General features: G+C 45.5%; 1 long non-coding RNA gene across 2 annotated transcripts in view; it reads right to left on the reverse strand.

Moving 5' to 3' along the window:
• The window catches only part of LOC131276368 (uncharacterized), a 146394-nt gene extending 145446 nt beyond the window's left edge, over window positions 1-948 (reverse strand). For both annotated transcript variants that reach the window (XR_011647711.1, XR_011647712.1), the window contains exon 1: window positions 835-948. This is a non-coding gene — a long non-coding RNA (uncharacterized lncRNA). The remainder of the gene's footprint in view (window positions 1-834) is intronic.
• Window positions 949-6000: the final 5052 nt, after the last annotated feature.

A 6000-nucleotide genomic window follows, 5' to 3' on the forward strand; every position in this document is an offset into this window, starting at 1 on the left:
GTGAGTTGACTTATTCCAGTTGTTTCAAATCAGTGAGCTCACACAATATTTGCCCTTTTGTATCTGGCTTATTTCACTCATTGATGTCTTCAAGATACATCCATGCTGTCACGTGTATCAGAACTTGATTCCTTTTTAGGCTGAATAATATTCCATTGCATGTAGAGACCACATTTTATGTATCCATTCATCTGTTGGCCATCTGTTATTTTTGCACAAACCCAACCCAAACAAACAAAAACAGTGTAATGTTTGGTCTACCCAATGGTGTTTTTTCTCTTCATATAATAAACTTTATTTGTAAAGAAGTTTTAAAGAAGTCACATTGAAAGAATAGGGGAGTCCCATATACCCCAATGGTATTTCCATAACGTGACCTCAGAGGCTTGCTTCAGCATTGCCAGGTGTGGCTTAACTCCCCCCTAAACTCCTTAAAATCAGTAGAGGACCTCCGCGGTCCCTCCTTGTCTACGGAAGGTCACCCACGGGGGGCCCCCCCAGAAAGGCCGCCCCTCAGAGCTCAAGCCCCATCTCCATTTCTCTCTCCATCTCCAGCGCCTCCTGCAGCCTCTGACCCCTCCTTCATTCTCGCCCGTACCCCACCCTGAGTCTCCCGGCGGCATTTCTCTCGGGGCCCCGCGCCCAGTCCCCGCCCCGTCCCCGCGCGCCCTGCGCCCTTGACCGAGCCCCCGCGCCGGCTCTGCCTGGGTCCCGCAGCGCCCACCTGCGCGCCCTGCGCTCCTCCCGGCTCCCCGCGCTCCGCCCGCAGCTGCTTTCGGGCGTGGGGGGTTGGGGGGCCCCCACATTCCCGGCTGTCCCGGCCCCGAAACTCACCGCAGGGTGCGCCCCGGGCGCCTCCAGCCGGTTGTCAAAACACCGCCCCCGGGCCGTGGCAAAGCGCTCCTGGCAACGAGGGCGGTGTTATTTCAACATTGCTGTAGTGCATCTGGCGCTCTCGATTTGTGTGTTTTGTTTTGTTTTTGCCCTCATTTAGCATCTGATCCAAAATCTCCAGCTCCACCTTGGAACTGCTCCTTTGAAACTACCTAGTTCATGCTTGCATGTCTTTATCTTTAGCGTGTCATTTTCTAGCTCTTGTTAGATTTCTTCCTCAAAGAAAGCTCCTTGAGGTTTGGATTCTTGCTCTCCATTACCTGAAAATTAGTAGGCACGCAGAAATACCCTATGGTGTTGCATTAAAAGAAAAAAACCGCATCACAATAGAGGAAACTTAAAATGATACTATAAATATAGCCTAATAATGCTTAATTAGGCTAAATCACCATGGAAACAGAAGCGGTTTTTCCCTGTTACTTATCCAATATACAACATCATTCGTCCTTTAAGGTGCTAGAACGTCCGTGGGATAAGGGGACGCATTCCCGAGTTCTCATTAACACAGAGGTCCCTGATTTGGTTGAAAGAACAGGTAGGCGGAGTTCAGGGGAGCTGGCTGGAACGTGTGGCTGAACTTAACTAGACGTTTAACTTGGCATCAGTTTCCTAACTGGCACGTGGCCCTCTATAAGGGACTGTCACCTTATTAATTCAGAAGAATTTCATGTCTATTTTAGTAACACCTATTTCCCATTAAGCAGTTGTGTGGCTCAAAAAAGCAATCCAGGGAAACGGACTTTGGCCCAGTGGTTGGGGCGTCCGTCTACCATATGGGAGGTCCGCGGTTCAAACCCTGGGCCTCCTTGACCCGTGTGGAGCTGGCCACGTGCAGTGCTGATGCGCGCAAGGAGTGCCCTGCCACGCAAGGGTGTCCCCCGCGTGGGGGAGCCCCACGCGCAAGGAGTGCGCCCGTGAGGAGAGCCGCCCAGCGTGAAAAGAAAGTGCAGCCTGCCCAGGAATGGCGCCGCCCACATTTCCCATGCTGCTGACGACAACAGAAGCGGACAAAGAAACAAGTCGCAGCAAATAGACACCAAGAACAGACAACCAGGGGAGGGGGGGAAATTAAATAAATAAATAAATCTTTAAAAAAAAAAAAAAGCAATCCATTAGGGTACATTCCTTTCAAAAATTGAAAAAGTGAGAGATGCATCTAATCTAGTTACTCAATATTAATTAAAATACTTTTTCCAGTCATTTTAATTAAGAGTGTTTAAGAATGTAATAAATTTCCTTTTTTCTTTCCCTTGAATCTTTTTCATGAAAATGGGAAGGGCAGAACAATCAGCTCTCCATTGCTGGATTCTTTTTTTTTTTTTTTTGAAGGTTGATTTTTTTTATCCCCTACTCCCCCTGTTGTCTGCTCTCTGTGTCCCTTCACTGTGTGTTTTTCTGTGTCTGCTTGTATTCTCATTAGGCAGCTCCAGGAACCAATCCTGGGACCTTGCAGAGTGGGAGAGAGGCCATTACTCTCTTGCACCACCTCAGCTCCCTGTTCTGCTTCATCTTATTTTCTCTCCTCTGTGTCTCCTGTTGCATCATCTCGCTGAGCCAGCTCTCCACGTCAGCCGGTACTCCCAAGTGGGGCAGCGTTGAAGCACAGGCCAGCACTCTGCGTGGGCCAGCTTGTCACGTGGGCCAGCTCGCCCTCACCAGGAGGCCCTGGCCATCGAACCCTGGACCTCCTGTATGGTAGCCGGGGGCCCAATTGGTTAAGCCACGTCTGGTTCCTGTTGCTAGATTCTTTTCCCTCATTCATACAAAAGGATCTGGAGAGTTGTTCCTGTGTGTTCCAAGAGAATGTTTTCATTCCAGCAGTAGCGACTGCTGCAAACAAGATACCAAAAGCTCATTTTCCCTATCCTGTGCCAGGCCAAGCTGGGTGCCCGGCAATATTTAAATGAATGGGGGAGGCATCTGGATGGGCTACTTTTCTGTCTTCTCACGTTCCATAGGGTTCAGCAAAGGCCCTCTTGCTAAGCCAGCTATGGTAAGGAAACGGCGTTGAGGTTTTACAGCCTTTCGTCTTAATCTTTCTACCCCAACCAAGAAGTCAGCAGTTATCCTAGGGTAAGAGATGCCAGTCTAGTTCCACTCCAACACCAACCTCATCCACTCTGTTTAAGAGGCCCCGGCTGGAGCAGAGAGCTGATCGAAGAGGGAAAAAGGAGTTAGGAGCAGGGTCCCTGGAGCCAGGCTGCTGAGGGCTGCGTCTTCGCTCCCCCACTTCCAGCTGGGTGACGATGGGCAAGCTGCTGAACCTTTCTGTGCCTCAATTTTCTCACCTGCAGGATAGTATCTACCTCATACAGGTGCCAAGATAACTAAATCAGTTAATATAATATAATATATGGGAGCACTGTCCCATAGACACTAATAAGTTTGTTAGCAATGATAAAAATGACATATCTGCTGAATAGAAAACTTTTCAAAACAGACATGGTAAACCATCAATTTATTTATTATTTATTCATTTATTCATTTATTTCAAGATTTCTTTTGTATTTATTTCTCTCCCCTTCCCCTCCACCACCCCCCATTGTCTGCTCTCTGTGTCCATTCGCTGTGTGTGTTCTTCTGTGTCCACTTGTCAGCGGCACTGGGAATCTGTGTCTCTTTTTTGTTGTGTCATCTTGCTACGTCAGCTCTCCGTGTGTGTGATACCACTCCTGGGTGGGCTGCACTTTCTCTCGCGCTGGGTGGCTCTCCTTACAGGGTGCATTCCTTGCACGTGGGGCTCCCCTAAGTGGGGGACACCCCTACATGGCAGGGCACTCCTTGCGCGCATCAGCACTGCGCAGTGGGCCAGCTCATCACACGGGTCAAGGAGGCCTGGGGTTTGAACCTTAGATCTCCCATGTGGTAGGCAGTGCCCCATCCATTGAGCCAAATTCACTTCCCACATCAATTTATTTTTGATCAATCACCACATAAAAACAAATTAGAAGTTCAACTTCACTGCTGTTAAAAGAATTCTGAGATGACTTTTTTGTTGCCTATCAAATTAGCATTTTAAAAAATGAGAGCACCGGAGGACCCAAGAGGATGGAGACAGCACCGGCAGGCTGTATTCCTCCTCCAGAAACTGCGGGAAGTTTATATATATATGTGTGTGTGTGTGTGTGTGTGTGTGTATATATTTAATTAGACATGTGAAAGAAATATGAGGCTCAAAAATTGAAAAAAAAAAAAAGTGAGAGCGCCAAGCTTTGGTGAGGGTGGTGGGTTGAATCACGGAACATGACAGAAGACATGTTCTCCATCTTACTGGGTGTTCTGCATCTTTGAAGATGGTATTTTTAGGAGTGGTCCAACAGAATCAGGATGGGCCTTAATCCATGTAATTGGAGTCCTACATAAGCAGAAGAAATTCGAACACAGTGAGACGAGGAAGGCTGGAAGTCAGAAGAAGATTTTTAAAATTCTGGTCAATCTCAAGAAGAAGCCACAAGTCCGCAGAAAGTGGACACAAGGAGGGAGAGGTGGGCACGTGAAGGCAGCCAGAGAAGGAAGCCAAGAACCCAAGGATTGTGGCGAGCAATAAAAGCTTGTTGTCTAAACCAACTCACTGTGTCGCATTTGTCTTGCAGCCTGGCAAATCAAGACAACGAGGGCACGAGGTAAAGGTCATTCTCCTGCATGCCTTTGGAGTGAACAATTTTTCCGCAGGAAGAACCGTCAAAAGCAACTGAAAATATTCATCCCCTTGGACTCTCCTTTTCTGACGTTTATCCCCAGAAACATCAGAGATGTATGTAATTATATATAAACATGGATGTTCTCTGAAATATTATTTGCAATACATAAATATTGAGGGATGTAGCTTTTCACTGTATTGGTACAGTATTTCTAATGCCTAAACCAAAGCAAAGCCAAAATGGGAAACCAGCTAAATATTCATTTAGAGAACTTGTTAGATAAAATATGTTAATGATGGAATACTATACAGATAATAAAAATCCTGGTGTAGAAAAAAATATTTTAAAATGTGGAAAAATTGTCATGTTAATTTTTTAAACTCTTTATATATGCATGGATACTAAAAGGGCACTACACAAAGACGATTAAAGAGGTGATATCCAGATGGTAGAATAATGAATCATATTTATTTTCTAATTTTACCTGTCTTTTTCAAGCAGGAAAAAAACCCCACAAAAACTAGTTTGCTTCTGGTTAATAGCTCCTTCATAAGTACCAGATATCATGGAAAATTCCCCCGAATCATCTGCCCTCTGCTTCTGCCCTCATTCTCACCTCTTGATTCCTTTTGCTTGTGCTCTTTCATTATGTCAAATGCCTCAGTCTCCTAAGGAATACCCATTTTTTTCTCTCAATCTTGTATTTTCATTAACAGAATCAAAAGAGACAAAGTATATGAAAATGTACTGTCACTCAATGTATCAATCTAGGGAAACAGAACTGACAGGAAATATCTGTAAATAGTAAGAAAATTTTATAACATTGTCTCACTCAACCGTGGCGGTGCGCAAGTCCAAATTCCAGAGGGCAGGCTGCAAGTCAGGACTTCCAAAGGAGGTCCTTGATGAGTTCCCCAGGAGACACTCTCTATCTGAAGTACAGATGGAAATTATCTCCCTGACTGCTGAAATCACGTCTCCCTTTTAAGGCCATCTCAACTAATTGTAGATGTCATCAGTCATTGATACAATCGATTCACTGATGATCAAAGTCAATGAAATGCCCTTGTATTTCAGTTAGCCCAGCATTTGCTTGACCAAACAACTGGGCACCATTACCTGGCCGAGTTGACACATTAGCCCAGCTGTCACACTCAGCAAACAAATGTAGGATGTTATTGTGATCCCTGAGAATAATCTTGACTACTTATATTTCTTGGCTCTTGGACTCTTCCTTCATCTTCAGAATCAGCAACATACCATCTCTTTGAGCCCACATTGGTTGTCACATCTCTTTCTTTGACCACATTGGGAAAGGTTCTATGATTTTAAGGACCCATGTAATTAGATTGTGCCCACCTCGATAATCCAGAACAATCTCCTCCTTTCAAAGTCCTTCACTTAATCACATCTCCAAAGTCCCTTTTGCCATGTAAGGTAGCATGTTCACATGTCCAAGGATTAG

Source organism: Dasypus novemcinctus, chromosome 28, assembly GCF_030445035.2.
Source record: "Dasypus novemcinctus isolate mDasNov1 chromosome 28, mDasNov1.1.hap2, whole genome shotgun sequence".
Taxonomy (NCBI): domain Eukaryota; kingdom Metazoa; phylum Chordata; class Mammalia; order Cingulata; family Dasypodidae; genus Dasypus; species Dasypus novemcinctus.